General features: G+C 42.5%; 1 long non-coding RNA gene across 1 annotated transcript; it reads left to right on the top strand.

Annotated features, from left to right (window-relative positions):
* The first annotated feature begins 1,665 nt into the window (after positions 1 to 1,665).
* Positions 1,666 to 11,717, top strand: LOC131401895 (uncharacterized). The gene is made up of 3 exons (XR_009218092.1): positions 1,666 to 1,683; positions 3,811 to 3,975; positions 11,446 to 11,717. It is a non-coding gene; the product is annotated as an uncharacterized LOC131401895 (long non-coding RNA).
* Positions 11,718 to 19,485: the final 7,768 nt, after the last annotated feature.

Raw genomic sequence — 19,485 nt, 5'->3', positions numbered from 1 at the left:
GCATACTTCATCATCACCTGTGCCACCAGAAGCCACCACAGGTGTCTGGGGGCCCCTTTTCCTTCCCAAGAGAAGCTCTCCAGCCCCACACCTCCACCAGCCAGTTGTGATCCAGGAGCTGGGAAGCCACAGTGTGAGATTCTGGTTTTAGGGCAATCATGTTGATCACAAAGATTATACTGATGATTCAGTCTAAGGCCAGCCCTCAGAGAGCCCCTAATCTTGTGAAATTAACACACCATTATAGTACAATGTGGGAGGTTTCGGGGAGAGGCGCCTGGCATGATTTGGAGGGGAAGAGCTTGCTAGAGAAAGTTTCACCAGAATGGAGTCTTTGAGAATAAGTAGGAGGGACCCTGGAAACTAGAGGATGAAGGGTTTTCCTGGCAGAGAGGATTCCATGATGAAAGGCTCCGGTCAGAACAACATGCCATATGGGGAGAATTGAAACGAATTTGGGTTGTGTGAAGCATAAAGTTTAACCCGCGGTACATGGATAAAATGAGACTGAAAGGTGAGCAGGAGCCAGATTGAGTAGAGCCTTGAGTGCCAGGTCAAGAAGGTTGAACTAAACACTGAAGGCCATAGGGAGCCATGGGTGGTACTAGAGCAGTGGTGGCCCTAGTGAGGTATTCATTTCAGAAAGATCCTTCTAGTGGTCCATGTAGAACATCCTTTAGACAGAGCATCCAGTGAGCCTGCTGGGGTGTTGGTCCAGGTGAAGGAAGTTAAGACCTGAGCTGGGACAGGGATGGAGAGAGGGAGTGTATGTGAGGACCAGTGTGCAACTGGAATTGGTGTTACTGGGAGGGAGGAGGAGCTGAGCAGATGTGCTGGTTCTGACTTGGGTGACCACACGGGTGGGTGGTGGTGCCCCTGGGAGAGAAGACGACAGATGATAATGAGTGCAGGACTCTGGTGTGGTCTCAGGCCAGCTCTCAGTGATGGCCATCGCTCTCCCTCTCGTCTTGCAGCTTTGGGGCACAACCTGAAGACCCTCACAGTCCCCTTCCCCATCTCCACCCTCCGGTATTCATAAGACAGGAGCAACTGCTCAGCCATGTTCAACTCCACTGAGAGGGTCCTGCAGAGCCTGGGGAGACCCTGGTTCCAGCAGCTCCTGTTGGGTTAAATCCCACCCAGCCCCTCCCCCACTCCCTGTCCCTCCTCTCATCCTCCTCCTCCTTCCTCCCCAGCTGGATCCTTGTTCAAGAAGAGCAGCCTGGGCCTCTTCTCCTTGAGTTGCAGACTGGTCTCCCTCAGGTGAGACCCTCCCCTGAGCATTTGCCCCTAATGACCACTTTTGTCACCACCCCTCTCTGTCTCCCCCCTGTCCTCCCATTTCCTCCTTCCTGTTCTGGCCTGCACCCCAGAGGTTTCAGGACCTCTCTCTAGAGTCCCCACATCCCTCTCTCTCCAGGCCTGAAAAGGATGGGGAAGCCAGCAGTGTGGACGCCGTCTGCACCCACCATCCTGACCCCGTGGGCCACCATGCCTCTGTGCTGGGAGCGGAGAGTCTCCACCTGTCTGCTCTTCCTCTCGGTGGCTCCAGGCTCTGCATCCCAGAGTTTATCCATCCAGAGAGAGCACCAGCTACATTTCCACATCATCAGCTGGAACCTCAGCAACCCGGAGCCCACATCCTGGGAATACACCGTCTTGCTGAGGGACACCCAGGACCAGGTGGGGTCTCCCCTCTCGCATCGCTCCTTGCCCTGAGGGCACCGTCATTCCTCTGTCTGACTTACATCTGTTACGTGATTGTTTCAACCCTTCACTTTCCCTGCGTGCCTGGGTTCTCTCAGTGTCCAGAGGTGATGTCCTAGCTGCCTTCCCCATCTCTCACATGGGTAAACTGAAGCTCAGAAAGGGGATTATTGTGCCTAAGGTCACACAGTGAGTTAGGGGCAGAGCCAGGATTTGAAGTCAGGTCTCCCTTGCCCCAAGGTCTGTGATCTTTCACTGGCTCCAGTGGCCCCCTGCGTCTCCAGGAGACCTCCATCTCACCCACTCTCCCTCGCGTTTGTTCTAGGTCACCAAGCTCTACAGAGGCAGCCAGCTGTGAGACATATTCCACTCCTGTCTGGTCACCGACCTGATGTAGGTTGAGGAGATTGGAAGCATTGGTTGAGCTGGTGGCTGATGGCTCTGAGCTCCCGTGACACATCCTTGATCTGGAAGTCACTGACATAGTGCCCATTCTGCCCCACATCCCTGTCAGCTAATCCTACCATCTCCTTCCATAGGTTGTCGGGGGTTGAGAAAAGCATTAACATTTGGGGCCACCAACCTCCAGCATCCTCCTCCTCCTCCTCTTCTGGAAAAGTTCAACAAATATTAGTGGTCTACCTGTGCTCTCCAATATTGGAGCCACTAACCAGATGGGGCAATTAAAATTTTTTATACACCTATTGGGATACGATGCACATATTGTGTGTGTGTGGGGTGTATTTTTTAGGTTTTTCTAGATACAATATCTTCTCATCTGCCAAACAAATAGTTTTACATCTTCCCTTCCAATCTGGGTCTCTTTTATTCCTTTTTCTTGCCTAATTGCCCTTATCAGAGCCTCTGGTGCCTGTGATTAACATGCGAGATGAGGGCAGACATCAATGTCTTGTCCCTGGTCTTAGGGGGAAATTTTCAGTCTTTCACCATTGAATATGGTGTTATCCATGGGTTTTTCATCGATGCTGTTTATAGGTTGAGAAAGTTTTTTCTATTCCTAATTTGTTCAGTGTTTTCTGTTTTAGACATGAAGGGCGCTGTATTTTGTGAAATTCTTTTCTGTATATGTGGTCGAGATTGTGTGGTATTGGCCGTTATTCTATTACTATGGTGTATTACATAATCAAGTTTTCAGATATTAACCCAACTCTTCAACTAGAGGTGAGAGATTAAGATGTTCTCAATCTTTCCTGGGCGTGCCACAGGCCTGAGCCCTTGTGGCCTTCTAGATGCCCGCAAATACCCTGGAGATTTTCAAAGCCCCCTGTGGACATCTCATTCCCCCAGTTTTTCTTCTAAGTTGTTGGCTCACCTCTTGCCTGCCTCAGCTGGTATCACTCCCTCAGGCAGCTACAATAGAAAACAATTAGCGCTGATTGTTTTTAGCAAGTGCCTTGGGGACAGACTTTCCTCCCTGGGCAAGCTCTGAGTCTAGTAACGACAAGCCCTGAACATGGGGCGTTTTTGGGGAGCTGCCAGGCAGGTCAGCTAGTTGCAGTTGGGTGGGGAGGGGTCTTTTCAGAGCTCCACACCCATTATGGCTGCTGTGCTGCTGGTTGTCTCAGCCACCATGGTTCTGAGACTGACGGTTTTCACAGTTATGGAGGATGTTGTGAGAGCAGGATGGGAATAGTGCAAGTTATAGTGCCACGAAGTTTGCTCCCTTTATCAAGATTCCACCGTGTGTCTTCACTAAACCCTCCTCAGATTCTTGCAAGCCTTTGATTAATTTCTAGACTTCTGAAAAGTTGATTTTGACCATTTTTACCAGTGTTCTCATTGTTTTTATGCATTTGCAGGCGTCCTTACTCCAGAGTTTCAAAAATGTTCTCCCTGTGGTTATTTATTTATAAATTAATTACTTGAAATGAAATTACATGAGAAATTCAGTTCCTCACTCACACACACTAGCCACATTTTAAGTGCTTGATAACAACATGGGGCTAATAATGAGTGTATTTGGTAGTGCAGGCAAATGTTGACATTATTGCAGAAAGTTCTCTTGGACAGGACCCAGAAGCAGGGAATCTAGAATCAGGGTAGAATTCCAGACACCCTTGTTCATCCCTTGTGTCCTTCCAGGTTGGTCCCCCATGGTAACCACACTGCAATGGATTCACTGTGTACCCAGCCGCCTTGGCACAGAGACTGGACAGAGTTGCCATCTATGAGGAATTCCTGCGGCTGACCAGAAGGGTACCCAGCTGCAGAACTTTACCCTGGACGGAAAGAATGTCCTTGGGGATGGTAAGGCTCCCTGGTCATTGGGAAAGGAAGTGAGGCCTTTCTGGGGACTCTGGAGGCCTGGGGCTGAGAGAACATTGAACTTTCTCAGGCTTGCAGGATGTGGCATAGTCCCCCAGTCTTTAGCCACCATTGAGAGAGAGAAAAGGACACCAGTGTAGTATGGGAGGCCCTCACCTTCTCCTAGACAGCTCTGTGACCTCAAGCTAGTCACCTCCCCTCTCTGGACTTTTGTTTCCTTATCTCTGCACTGAGAGCCACTGGGCCCGATGGTCAATGAGGGCCTCCAGCTGTGTGTGAAGCAGACTTACAGGTTTGGGAGTGGATGTGGTTTCTGATCCACAGGCTATAGTTTGCCAAGTCCCGCTCTAGATGAGCACCAATGCACTAGAACTTTCTGCAGTGGTGGAATGTTCTATATCTGTGCTGTCCAGTGCATAGCTGCATGTGGCTGTTGAGTGCTTGAAAGATGGTATTGTGACTGGTCTTTATTGTTACTGATTTTTAATGTTACTGAGGTTAGAATTTTTATTTTATTTAACTAAAATTAATTTTTTTTTATTTTTTTATTGATGTTTTAATGGTTTCTAATATTGTGAAATTTTGGGTTGTACATTTTTGTTTGTCCATCACCCCATATATGACTCCCTTCACCCCTTGTGCCCACCCCCCACCCCCACTGCCCGGGTAACCACAGTCCAGTTTTCTCTGTCCATGTGTTGGTTTATATTCCACATATGAGTGAGATCATACAGTGTTTGTCTTTCTCTTTCTGGCTTATTTCACTTAACATAATACGCTCCAGGCCCATCCATGTTGTTGCAAATGGGACGATTTTGTCTTTTTTTATGGCTGAGTAGTATTCCATTGTATATACATACCACATTTTCTTAATCCAATTGTCAGTCGAGGGACACTTAGGTTGCTTCCACTTCTTGGCTATGGTGAATAATGCTGCAATGAACATAGGGGTGCATAAGCCTCTTTGGATTGTTGATTTCAGGTGCGTTGGATAGCTTCCCAGTAGTGGGATGGCTGGATCATAGGGCATCTCTATTTTTAATTCTTTGAGGAATCTCCATACCGTTTTCCATAGAGGCTGCACCAATTTGCATTCCCACCAGCTGTGTGTGAGGGTTCCTGTTTCTCCACATCCTCTCCAACATTTGTTGTTTTTTGTCTTGGTGATTATAGCCATTCTAACAGGCGTGAGGTGGTATCTTAGTGTTGTTTTGATTTGCATTTCCCTGATGATTAGTGATGTTGAGCATCTTTTCATGTGCCTATTGGCCATCTGTATATCTTCCTTGGAGAAGTGTCTGTTCATTTCCTCTGCCCATTTGTTGATCGGGTTGTTTTTTTTTTGTTGTTCAATTGTGTGAGTTCTTTATATATTATGGAGATCAACCCCTTGTCAGATGTATGTTTTGCAAATATTCTCTCCCAGCTGGTTGGTTGTTTGTTCATCTTGATTCTGGTTTCATTTGTCTTATAAAAGCTCTTTAATCTGATAAAGTCCCACTTGTTTATTTTTTCTTTAGTTTCCCTAGTCTGGGTAGGCATGTCATCCGAAAAGATTCCTTTAAACCCAATGTCAAATAGTGTGTTGCCTATATTTTCTTCTATGAGTTTTATAGTTTCAGGTCTCACCTTCAGGTCTTTGATCCATTTTGAGTTAATTTTTGTGAATGGCGATAGCACATGGTCCACTTTCATTCTTTTGCATGTGGCTGTCCAGTTTTCCCAACACCATTTATTGAAGAGACTTTCCTTTCTCAATTGCATGTTCTTAGCACCTTTGTCGAAAATTAGCTGTCCGTATATGTGTGGTTTTATTTCTGGGCTTTCAATTCTGTTCCATTGATCTGTGTGTCTGTTTTTGTACCAGTACCATGCTGTTTTGATTACTATTGCTTTGTAGTATGTTTTGAAGTCAGGAATTGTGATGCCTCCTGTTTGTTCTTTTTCTTTAGGATTTCTTTAGCTATTCGGGGTCTTTTGTTGCCCCATATAAATTTTAGTATTCTTTTTTCTATTTCTGTGAAGAATGTCATGGGGGTTCTGATTGGGATTGCATTGAATCTGTAGATTGCTTTAGGTAATATAGACATTTTAACTATGTTTATTCTTCCAATCCACGTGCATGGGATATCTTTCCATTTCTTTATGTCATCGTGGATTTCCCTCAATAATGTCTTGTAGTTCTCATTGTATAGGTCCTTCACCTCCTTGGTAAGATTTATTCCTAGGTATTTTATTCTTTTTGATGCAATTGTAAATGGTATTATCTTTTTGAGCTCTCTTTCTGTTAGTTCATTATTAGCATATAGAAATGCAACTGATTTTTGTAGATTGATTTTGTACCCTGCAACTTTGCTGTAGTTGTTGATTGTTTCTAACAGTTTTCCAACAGATTCTTTAGGGTTTTCTATATATACAATCATGTCATCTGCAAATAGTGAGAGTTTCACTTCTTCGTTACCTATTTGGATTCCTTTTATTCCTTTTTCTTGCCTAATTGCTCTGGCCAAAACCTCCAGTACTATGTTGAACAGGAGTGGTGAGAGTGGGCAGCCTTGCCTCGTTCCTGTTCTCAGAGGAATGGCTTTCAGTCTTTCCCCGTTGAGTATGATGTTAGCTGTGGGTTTGTCATATATGGCCTTTATTATGTTGAGGTACTTTCATTCTATTCCCATTTTATTGAGAGTTTTTATCATAAATGGATGATGTATCTTGTCAAATGCCTTCTCTGCGTCTATTGAGACGATCATGTGGTTTTTATTCTTTGTTTTGTTGATGTGATGTATCACGTTGATTGATTTGCGGATGTTGAACCATCCCTGCGTCTCTGGTATAAATCCCACTTAATCATGGTGTATGATCTTTTTAATATATTGTTGTATTCGGTTTGCCAATATTTTGTTGAGGATTTTTGCATCAATGTTCATCAGCGATATTGGCCTGTAATTTTCTTTCTTTGTATTGTCTTTGTCTGGTTTTGGTATCAGGGTGATGTTGGCCTCATAGAATGATTCAGGAAGTGTTCCATCTTCCTCTATTTTTTGGAATAGTTTGAGAAGGATGGGTATTAAATCTTCTTTGAATGTTTGGTAAAATTCACTGGAGAAGCCATCTGGTCCTGGACTTTTATTTTTTGGGAGGTTTTTGATTACTATTTCAATCTCTTTACTTGTTATTGGTCTATTCAGATTCTCCATTTCTTCTTGGTTCAATTTTGGGAGGTTGTATAAGTCTAAGAATTTATCCATTTCTTCTAGATTTTCCAATTTGTTGGCATATAATTTCTCATAGTATTCTCTTATAATCCTCTGTATTTCCATGGTATCCGTTGTAATTTCTCCTCTTTCATTTCTAATTTTATTTACTTGAGCCTTTTCTCTTTTTTTCTTAGTAAGCCTGGCTAAGGGTTTGTCTATTTTGTTTATCTTCTCGAAGAACCAACTCTTTGTTTCATTAATCCTTTCTACTGTTTTTTTGGTCTCAATATCATTTATTTCTGCTCTGATTTTTATTATTTCTCTCCTTCTGCTGGCTTTGGGCTTTGTTTGTTCTTCTTTTTCTAGTTCTGTTAGGTGTAATTTAAGGTTGCCTATTAGGGCTTTTTCTTGTTTGTTAAGGTGGGCTTGTATCGCTATGAGTTTCCCTCTCAGGACCGCTTTTGCTGCATCCCATATGGTTTGATATGGCATGTTATCATTTTCGTTTGTTTCCAGATAGTTTTTGATTTCTCCTTTAATTTCATCAATGATCCATTGGTTGTTCAGTAGCATGTTGTTTAATCTCCACATTTTTGTCACTTTCCCAGTTTTTTTTTCCTGGTTCATTTCCAGTTTCATAGCCTTATGGTCTGAAAAGATGCTTGTTATGATTTCAATCTTCTTAAATTTATTGAGGCTTGCTTTGTTTCCCAACATATGGTCTATCCTAGAGAATGTTCCATGCGCGCTTGAGAAGAATGTGTAGTCAGCTGTTTTTTGGTGGAGTGCTCTGTATATGTCTACTAGGTCCATCTCGTCCAGTTTTTCATTTAAGTCTACTATTTCTTTATTAACTTTTTGTCTGGATGATCTATCCATTGCTGTAAGTGGGGTGTTAAGATCCCCTACTATTATTGTGTTGTTGTTGATTTCTCCTTTTAGGTTTGTTAATAGTTGTTTTATGTACATTGGTGCTCCTATGTTGGATGCATATATATTTATAAGTGATATGTCTTCTTGATGGAGTGTCCCTTTTATCATTATATATTTCCCTTCTTTGTCTTTCTTAACCTGTTTTATCTTGAAGTCTACTTTGTCTGATATGAGTATGGCAACACCTGCTTTCTTTTGTTTGCCATTAGCTTGGAGTATTGTCTTCCATCCTTTCACTCTGAGCCTGTGCTTGTCTTTAGTGCTAAGATGTGTTTCCTGAAGGCAGCATATTGTTGGGTCTTGCTTTTTAATCCATCCTGCCACTCTGTATCTTTTGATTGGAGAGTTCAATCCATTTACATTTAGGGTAATTATTGAAATATGAGGGCTGAATGTTGCTGTTTTGTCACTTATTTTCTGGTTCTTTTGCATTTCCTTTGTTTCTTGTCCCATTTGTTTTGGACTGCCAATTCAGTTTGGTTGTTCTGTCTTATGATTCTTCTAGTTTTCTCTTTGTTTATCATATGTGGTTTTAATTTGATTATTTGTTTAGTGGTTACCTTGAGGTTTGGGCAAAAAATGTTGTGTATGAGATAGTCCATTATCTGATAGCCTCCTATTTCCTTATACTAAGTCAATTCAGTCACTTTCCTCTTCCCCTTCTAAGTTGCTCTTGTTATACCTTATTCTATCTTGTGTTGTGGCTGTGTGTTTACAGTGATGAGGTTAAATTTATTTTTGGTGAATTTCTTCCTTTGATCTTTGAGTTTAGTATTTAAGTGGTTGCTAACCTATTCCGGTAAAGATCTACTATTTCTCTGATTTTGTCTACCTACTTTTCTCCTTACTCCAAGCTTTGTGTTCCCTTTCTCTTCTTGTTTTCAGGCCTGAGGGCCTTCTTGAGTATTTCTTGTAGTGGGGGGTCTCGTGGCCATGAACTCCCTTAGCTTTTGTTTATCTGGGAGAGTTACTATTTCTCCATCATATTTGAAGGATATTTTTGCTGGATAGAGTATTCTTGGCTGAAAGTTTTTGTCTTTTAGTATTTTGAATATATCATTCCAGTCTCTTCTAGCCTGAAAAGTTTCTGTTGAGAAATCCGCTGAGAGCCTGCTGGGAGTTCCTTTGTACGTTATTTTTTGTTTTTGTCTAGCTGCCCTTAATATTGTTTCTTTGTCGTTGACCCTGGCTAGCCTTTACCACTAGGTGTCGTGGTGAAGGCCTTTGTCTGTTAATATATATAGGCGTCCTGTTGGCTTCGCTTACTGGGGTTTCCTGCTCCTTCCCCAGATTTGGGAAATTTTCAGCTATTATTTCCTTGAATAGGCTCTCTGTTCCTCTTTCCCTCTCCTCTCCCTCAGGAATACCTATAATTCTTATGTTACATTTTCTAATAGAGTCAGATATTTCTCGGAGTCTTTCTTCATTTCTTTTTAGTCTTAGTTCTCTCTCTTCTTCCATCTGGAGTATATCTGTATTCCTATCCTCTAAAGTCCTAATTCTTTCCTCCATATTGTCAGCTCTGTTCTTTAAAGACTCCAGATTCTCCTTTATCTCCTCCATTGTGTTCTTCATCTCCATCAGCACTGATTGGTTTTTCTTTATGATTTCAATCTCTTTTGTGAAGAAACTCCTAATCTCATTTAATTGTTTGTCTGTGTTGTCTCGTATTTCGTTGAGTGTTTTTATGATAGCTATTTTGAAATCTCTGTCATTTAGTTTATGGATTTCTGTGTCTTCGGGGTTGATTTCTGGGTGCTTGTCATTTTGTTTCTGGTCTGGTGATTTCACATATTTTTGCATTGTGGTTCCTGTGTTGGTTTTGATTTTCCTCATCCTGGAAGTCTCTGGTTGCAATTTCCACCTGCCACCACTGTCTGGTGGTAAAGGGCTGTGTAGTCTAAGCCCCCTGCGCTCTGCCCCAGTTTTTCTGCTGCGATCCGCAGTTTTGTTTTGTTTTGTTTTTTTCCCCACTGCGATCCACGGGTCCAGTCCAGTTTGTTCAGGTCTGCCTCGGATCGCTAGGTCTGGTCGAGCTGCAGACTCCGGGTTGCGGGGAGTGGGGAGCTCTCTCTTTTGCCCTCTGGGTCCCTGACGTGGGAGGCTTCTCATTTGCCCCTCTTTATCCGCTCTCTGGGGTGCTCAGATGTTGATGGTAGCCCTGTGGCTCCTCTGAGCCCTCTGTGCGGGAGTTTCCCACTGGCTGAGAGAGCCCGAAGAGCTACAGTTTCCCGCCGAGGGCCGCCCCTCCCCCCTCTCTGGGAGCCGCGCAGACCGGGATCGCTGATCTGATGGGGAGGGAGCGGAGTTCTCCTTACCTCTCCCCACTTCCTCCGGGGGCCCAGCACGTTCCGCTCTCAGATGTGCGGCAGTGTGGATCCCTCCACTCTAGGTTTTCACTGTCTGGGATTCCGTTGTTGGTCTGTGGCTATTACTTTTGTTGTATCTTGTGGGGGAAGAATTCACGGGAAAGCTCACTCCGCCATGATGCTGACGTCACTCCTCTTAACTAAAATTAATTTTAATTCAAAAAGAGACTTGTTGCTGCTCCATATCAGACAGCACACCTCTAAGAGGTTGTCTGGCTAGAGGTACAAGTAGGGGGACCTGCACCCCTCCTCCCATGCCCATTGGGTGCTGCGTGTCCTACCCTCCTGGAGTTTATGTTGTAGCTGGCAATAACAAGAATAGAGAATTGAAAATTATCAATTATTTGATGTGAACAAACTCATACTTGCAGGTGCAAATCAGAGAAGACTTCCTGTAGGATATTACATTGTAGGTTAATCCTAGAAAATGAATATTAAGCAAATAGATAAGGGAGAAGGGGATGAATGTGTTTCTAGGCATGGAAGAACACTTTTGAGTGGGAATTTACAAATTTAGAGAGATCCCGTAGGCTTGCCAACTGTGATGACCCATTCTCCCCCCGGCCGTCATAAGAAAGTCCAGCCCAAATTCAGGCCTCTGTGCCCAGAGGTATGAATTTGGTTTAATTTATTAAACTTTTGTTCTGTGATAATGGTCTTGGATTTTGTAGCAAAGTGTGCTCACTTTTTAGAGATGGAAACTAAAATGGGGTGAAACATGATGATGTCTACTTGACTTTAATATTTCATTGAAAACATGGGATGAATCAAGGGTGGCAAGTGTTAATAATTTATACATGGATGAAATATTGTTTTAATTGGATGGAATATACATGGTTAAATTAGATGATGTATGTTTATGAGACTGTTTCCTTTATTTTTCTATGTGCAAAAAGTTTTATTAAAAAGAGTGAAACACACTCACATGCATTCTCCATTTCATTCACTTCCAGAATATTCTGCCAACAGAGATGACACCTTGACTGAGAAGCCTGGTAAACCTGCAGGAAGCCCCAGCCCATGGTAGGGGGCGAGTATCTTGATGCTGTGCCTCATTGAAGAGAACCATGCGCACAGGGTCTTGGATGATGAGGAAAGTTGGCCAACCCTTGTCAAGGACGGTTGAGGCACAGTGGGGTCAGCAGGAGCCCTGGGGTGATGACAGGAGGTGGCTCACCCCAGCACTTGTCTCCCCAGACCACCCCGTCTGGGCCCTCATCCTGATCTGCTTGACAGGAATCCTGGTGCTCATCACAGGCCTGGTCTGCTGTCTCCTGGTAAGCCATGACGTGTTGCTTGTCTTCTTACTATTGGGTTGTAAGAGCTCTTTATATATTATAAATACACGTCCTTTTCTAGGGATATGTTTTGCAGATGTTTTCTCCCAGTCTGTGTGTGGCTTACCTTCTCCTTCACAACATGAGTCCTTGGGTAAATGAAAGTGACAGTCATCATGAGATTCCACCACACTTGAGAATGGCTAAAATTAAAAAGACTGACTATAGCAAGTGTTGTTGAAGATGTCAGTTCACTGAAACTCTCATCGAGTGCTGGTGAAAAATAGCTTGGATGTGTCTTTAATAATTACATACGTCTACCCAGCCGTATAATTCTTATGTTGCTTTTATAATTGAGTCATATATTTCTCCAAGAATTCCTTCATTTTCTAAAAATCTGAGTCCTTCCTCCTCGTCCACTGGAAGCATTTCTGTATTTCTATCCTCTAAATCACTTATTCTTTCAACCATGATATCAGCTCTATTTTTTAAGGATTCTAGATTCTTTTTTAGCTCATTAATTATGTTCTTTATATCTAGAACTTCTGCTTGTTTTTTTTTTAATAGTTTCAGTCTCTTTGATGAAGTATTCCTTTTCCTCATTAATTTTATTCCTGAGTTCATTGAACTGTCTGAACATCCTTGTAACTTGGTGAGTTTCTTTATGACAGTTATTTTGAATTCTCTGTCATTTAGATTGTAAATTTCTCTGACTTCAAGGTTGGTTTCTGGAGATTTGTCATTTCCTTCTGCTCTGAATTGTTACTGTAGTTTCTTATGGTGTTTGATGAACTAATCTTTTGCCTGCGTATTTGTGGTAGTATCAGGTCGCAGATTCCACCTGCTACTGCTGTGGGGGAAGCATGAGCTGTGTTTCTGATCCCCCCATATGCTGGAAGTTGTGTGGGTACAGTGGGTGTTCTCACCCGCTGGGAAAGCATTCACACTGGGCTCAGAGCTGCCGCCACACGGAGGCAAGTACCCAGTTGTGAGACCGCAGCACTACTATGGGTGTGTGTGCATCTGGGAAAGCATCTGCATGTGCGCGTGTATCTGCTGCTGCCTTTTCTCATGCTCATGGCAGCCTCTGTGCTTGGTGGGTGGGGCTTCTTCATGGGTCTGAGCATTGGCCGATCATTGGGACTCCAGTGGCACGGTGGGCTTTCCAGCCATCCAGGAAAGCATTCATGTGCGGGTCCAGGGCTGCCGACAACCCCTCCCAGAGTTGCACCAGGCGCATTCCTACTTTTGGGGATGCAGCAGTACTATTGGCTCTCACGCCAACCTGGGAAGCGCTCGGGCGTGTGCACAGTGCTGCCAGGGAAGGGTTGGGGATAGGAATGACTTCATAGTACGTCTAATGACAAGCATAAATCTCAAAATAATTATGCTGAGTGAAAGAAGACAGTAAAAAATGAGTAGTATATGATCCCATTTATAAAAATTCATGGAAAATACAGGAAAATCTATAGGGACATATACCGGAACACTGGTTGCCTGGGAATCAGAATGTGTTTGCAAACGGCAGGGAAGGAGGAATTAAAATGAGCATGAGGAAATTTGGGGAGGATGGGCATTCCTTTTCTTGATTGTGATGATGGTTCAATAAGTTATAATCAAAAGGTATCACATTATTCGCTTTAAATGTATGCAGTTTACTGCATGTCGTTAATACCTCAATTAAGCTAGAACATGCAGGGGAAAGAGAGGGAGAGAGAGCCGAAAGAGGGAAAAGGCAAGGAAAAGAAGGACTGAGGGTGAAAATTAAGTGGACAAAAGGAAGAGGGAGACACAGGAGGCATCGGGTCTCTGTGGCTTTGGCATCTCCTTCCCCTGGAGTCTCCCATACTGGGCAGCTGACTGGACCATTCTGATGCGCTCTCCTCACCTCACAAGTCACTTGTCTGCCGGCGGAAGAAGGAGGGCGACTGTGAGGTCCAGTGACGACGCCTGGTCTATTACCTGCCTCATGGCGACCTACGGAAGCTGCGATGACTAGATCTGACTAGATCTGAGGTCCCCTTTTCCCAGACGGGGTCTGGAGAAGCTTGACTGGAACAGAACGAAACCACATTGGACGGACACAGGCTCCGAGCCTTTCTAGACTTGGCCCCTGACTGGCTCACAGGGGACTAAGCTGAAAGGTTTCAACTTTCTTAAGTCCTGAAAGTGACTGCAACTTCTGTCCTGTGGTGTCACACCAGTTCATCCCTCAGGGACACCAGAATTGGTGAAACCAGCACAGACATTGCCATCATGTAAAATCGAATTCCCACTTCAGTGCAAGGTTTCCCTTCTTAGGAAACTTTGGAACATCCCTCCCCTTGACTCTGTGTAGCCATCACAACCCTCTCGGTTCCTCCATAATCCTCCCCCACTGAAGGCCTGGCAGTCTCAGGTTCCCCTTTTCTGCTTCATTCTCTGAAGCTCAGATTAGTCAGCTGGGCCCAAGGGTTCAAAAGTCAACGTGTATACACTGGAAAAGAAATATTTCAAGTTTAAACTGAGGCTGGAGAGGTTTAAAGAGTTCCAGAAGGGTTGTCATATATCACTTGTAGGAGTTCTCCTTGCGGTGGAGAAAAGCTGTTAAGTGTTAAACATTTCTTTTTCTCTCTTTTCATAAAAGCCAATGCTATTTATTTATTTAAGCAATGCTGTGGTGGTTCCTTTAAAGTTTTGCTAACCTTCCTGGGCCACCTTCCTGTCATAAGCTGTTTTTTTTTTTTATCTGAAAACCCAGTGTTTCATTCCTTTTGGTTAAGTTTTAGAATTAGAAGCATGGATTGTGAGATGCAATCCTGAGTTCATGTGAGTTAGTTTGAGGTTGAAACAAGATGAAAGATCAAAAAAGTTTAAGGTGAGGTTTAAGGTGCGCCGAGCCCTCTGTCTTCTGCGAAGCCAGCGCATAGACTGGGTTTTTGCGTTTCTCCCGAGTGTTTTGAATACAGCCCTCTCGAGGCTTTTGTTCCACAAAGCTAAAGTTGAGCATGAGAAGTAGGCTGAGCAACTGTGTTAGGTTCTCTGTTGTATGAAGCAAGTTCTACCAATAAAGAGAGTGCAGTGCAGTTGAGAGAACAAGAAGAAAAAGAGAATGGAATTAGACTCATTGTTCTGAACAGAAATAATGTATACTTATATCTGGCACCATATCAGTGGTTCTAAACCTGATTGCTTGTCAGAATTACCCCAGAGGAGGTTTTAAAAATCTAGACTCTTAGGCCCAAGTCTATACTTGCTGAAGCAAAATTGCTCATGGTAAATTCCCAGGATCTGAATTTTTAAGGAGCTGTCTATGTATTCGGACACACGCAGTCCAAAAGTAGTCCACAGACAGTGGTTTGAGAACTATGTATACAAGCAAAAAGAGAGCAATTCACCAGCATGCCCTGCAGAGTGCTATCTGTCGTTCAGAGCAATCCTTAAAATGGCACAAAGAAAACCTTGAAAGCACTTTTGGCTTTTGAGATTTTTGTAACACCTCATCTTGGCAGTGTGACTACTTTCACATGGACTTTTCCTCGCTTTACTTGGTTCTGGCAAGTGGGCAAGGTACTGGGTGTGACAGCTGGTGCCTGCTCCCCCACTTCCTCCTCCAAAGGAAACTGCTCCACCCGTCTCCCTTCTAGCTAGGGGACTCGACTATCACCCTGAGGTTCTCACCAGAAAGGAAGCCCCTTCAAGGCCGTCCAGCTTCCAACACCAGCAGTATGCAAAGGACACAAGAACTGGGCATTTATTTCCCATCATTTAGAATTTGAACTAGGGACTCGTCCTAGTCTGTTTGGGCTGCTATGACACAATACCACAGACTGGGTGGCCTATAAACAACAGACATTTATTTCTCACAGTTCTGCAGGCTGGAAGTCGGACATCAGGGTGCCAGCGTGGTCTGGTCCTGGTGAGAGCCCACTTCCATGTTGCAGATGAACATCTTCTTGCTGTGTCTTCACGTGGCTGAAAGAGAGCAAGCTAGTATCTCTGACCTCTTTCTAGAAGGGCACTAGTCCCATTCACAAGGGCTCCACTGTCATGGCCTAATCACTTTCTAACACCAGCACATTGGAAGTTAGGATTCAACATATGAATTTTGGCGGGACACAAACGTTCAGTCCGTTGCAGAACTGTCAAGAAGGAAACCCTTCTCAGAGAGAAGTATGGACCTGATGTGCAAAGGAAGGTAGACACCTAGAGAACTGGGGGCCTGCGAGGGACAGTAGAGCCACCAGGGTAGACGGTCAAAGTTTACAGATGTGCCTATGGACAGACCTGGAAGAAGTTTTACATCAATGAGATCAGTTACAATATACACTTGAAGATAAGGGGATGAATGTGTTTCCTCCCTAAGTTATCCATCAGGTAATTTGGTTTGCATCCTTCTACACTATTTCGTGTTGTGCCCTCATGACCCGGGGGGATGTGTTGGATGGTAGTTCAGAGTAAGACTCAGAGCTTGGCTGCTCCTGCCGAATCTGGCTGCAGTCTGGACCAGCAGTGCGAGCTTAGTGAGTTACTTTACCTCTCCATTCTTCAGTTTTCTCATCCATAAAAATAAAGAGAAAAATAGCACCCCATGTGGTCACTGAGAGAACTAGATGAGTTAGTGCATGTAAGGCTATGGAACAGTGTCTAGCATTTAGTGAGCACCCAATGAATATTAGCCATTTTTATTACAGTGTTCCTTAATTATTTTGATGACAAACTAGTGTCTGAGAGAGACATATTTACCTGAAATGATGTCAACTGATGCTAATTTTGGAAGCTTAGAGAGGTCACTGATGAAATCAGTTTTTAAAAATGCAAAGAATCTTAACATAGACTTAGTAATTATTCCTGGGATTATGGTCTCAAATATTGGATACAGTTGTACATATGCATTTAAAGAACACTCTAAAAAACTATTTAGAAAGAGTTATATTATGAATTTCAAGAAAATATAGTACAAAGAAAAAAGGAAAATAAAAACAAGCTACTTATATGTTATGGAAATAGTACTTGCAACTTGGCATAAATTTTCCAGTGATGGCATCTTACATGCTTTTAACAATTGCTTCAGATCCAACAACTTAGAAGATAATATGCTCTGGAAGAAAGTGGCTCTGATGATTACAGTGTTACTGATTTCGAAGAATACCTGTGACAAGTTTGAATAAACTTACTTTGTGAAATGGAAGAGTAAAAAAAGGTATCTCTAAATAATAAATATATTATTTTTCATGAGGTGTTATTTTAAATTAGTATGTACATCAAAATTAATAAATTGATTACTACAGTAGACATCTGACTAATTTAGCCACATCTTTGTAATTTTATATAATCGGGTTTCTTTCTGAGGATGCAAAAGGAAGGGCTTATACAGGTTTTGGTTTGCCATGTATGCTTTCCAGAATCTTTTTTTTTAATGGTTTTTAACACTGTGAAATGAGTTGTACATTTTTGTTTGTCCTTCACCCCTTGTGCCCACCCCCCACCCCCATAGCCCCTGGTAACCACAATACAGTTTTCTCTGTCCATGTGTTGGTTTATATTCCACATATGAGTGAGATCATACGGTGTTTGTCTTTCTCCTTCTGGCTTACTTCACTTAACATAATACTCTCCAGGCCCATCCATGTTGTTGCAAATGGGACGATTTTGTCTTTTTTTATGGCTGAGTAGTATACCACATCTTCTTGATCCAGTCATCAGTCGAGGGACACTTAGGTTGCTTCCACTTCTTGGCTATGGTGAATAATGCTGCAATGAACATAGGGGTGCATAAGCCTCTTTGAATTGTTGATTTCAGGTTTGTTGAATAGATTCCCAGTAATGGGATGGCTGGGTCATAGGGCATCTCTATTTTTAATTCTTTGAAGAATATGCATACCGTTTTCCATAGAGGCTGCACCAGTTTGCATTCCGACCAGCTGTGTATGAGGGTTCCTGTTGCTCCACATCCTCTCCAACATTTGTTGTTTTTTGTCTTGGTGATTATAGCCATTCTAACGGGCGTGAGGTGATATCTTAGTGTTGTTTTGATTTGCATTTCCCTGATGATTAATGATGTTGAACATCTTTTCATGTGCCTATTGACCATATGTATATCTTCTTTGGAGAAGTGTCTGTTCATTTCCTCTGCCTGTTCTTTGATCGTGTTGTTTGCCTTTTTGTTGTTCAGTTGTGTGAGTTCTTTATATATTATGGAGATCAACCCCTTGTCAGATGTATGTTTTGCAAATATTCTCTCCCAGCTGGTGGGTTGTCTGTTCATCTTGATTCTGGTTTCGTTTATCTTGTAGAAGCTCTTTAATCTGATAAAGTCCCGCTTGTTTATTTTTTCCTTAGTTTCCCTAGTCTGGGTAGGCATGTCATCCGAAAAGATTCCTTTAGGACCAATGTCAAATAGTGTGTTGCCTATATTTTCTTCTATGAGTTTTATAGTTTCGGGTCTCACCTTCAGGTCGTTGATCCATTTTGAGTTAATTTTTTGAATGGCGATAGCAGATGGTCCACTTTCATTCTTTTGCATGTGGCTGTCCAGTTTTCCCAACACCTTTTATTGAAGAGACTTTCCTTTCTCCATTGTATGTTCTTAGCTCCTTTGTCAAAAATTAGCTGTCCATATATGTGTGGTTTTATTTCTGGGCTTTCAATTCTGTTCCATTGATCTGTGTGTCTGTTTTTGTACCAGCACCATGCTGTTTTGATTACTATTGCTCTGTAGTATGTTTTGAAGTCAGGGATTGTGATGCCTCCTGCTTTGTTCTTTTTTCTTAGGATTTCTTTAGCTATTCGGGGTCTTTTGTTGCCCCATATAAATTTTAGTATTCTTTTTTCTATTTCTGTGAAGAATCTCATTGGGATTCTGATTGGGATTGCATTGAATCTGTAGATTGCTTTAGGTAATACAGATATTTTAATTATGTTTATTCTTCTAATCCACATGCATGAGATATCTTTCCGTTTCTTTATGTCATCGTGGATTTCCCTCAATAATGTCTTGTAGTTCTCATTGTATAGGTCATTCATCTCCTTGGTAAGATTTATTCCTAAGTATTTTATTCTTTTTGATGCAATTGTAAATGGTATTATCTTTTTGAGCTCTCTTTCTGTTGGTTCATTATTAGCATACAGAAATGCAACTGATTTTTGTAGATTGATTTTTGTACCCTGCAACTTTGCTGTAGTTGTTGATTATTTCTAATAGTTTTCCAATGGATTCTTTAGGGTTTTCTATATATAAAATCATGTCATCTGCAAATAGTGAAGAATTTCACTTCTTCATTACCTGTTTGAATTCCTTTTTCTTGCCTAATTGCTCTGGCCAAAACCTCCAGTACTATGTTGAACAGGAGTGGTGAGAGTGGGCAGCCCTGCCTCGTTCTTGTTCTCCGAGGAATGACTTTCAGTCTTTCCCCGTTGACCATGATGTTGGCTGTGGGTTTGTCATAAATAGCCTTTATTATGTTGAGGTACTTTCCTTCTATTCCCATTTTGTTGAGAGTTTTTATCACAAATGGATGTTGTGTCTTGTCAAATGCCTTCTCTGCGTCTATTAGATGACCATGTGGTTTTTATTCTTTGTTTTGTTGATGTGATGTATCACGTTGATTGATTTGTGGATGTTGAACCATCCCTGCGTCCCTGGTATAAATCCCACTTGATCATGGTGCATGATCTTTTTAATGTATTGCTGTATTCGGTTTGCCAATATTTTGTTGAGGATTTTTGCATCTATGT

The sequence above is a fragment of the Diceros bicornis genome (assembly GCF_020826845.1).
Source record: "Diceros bicornis minor isolate mBicDic1 chromosome 21 unlocalized genomic scaffold, mDicBic1.mat.cur SUPER_21_unloc_1, whole genome shotgun sequence".
In the NCBI taxonomy this organism is placed as follows: Eukaryota; Metazoa; Chordata; class Mammalia; order Perissodactyla; family Rhinocerotidae; genus Diceros; species Diceros bicornis.
The sequence above is the reverse complement of the archived record's forward strand: the minus strand, read 5'-3'. Positions and strand labels throughout refer to the sequence as shown.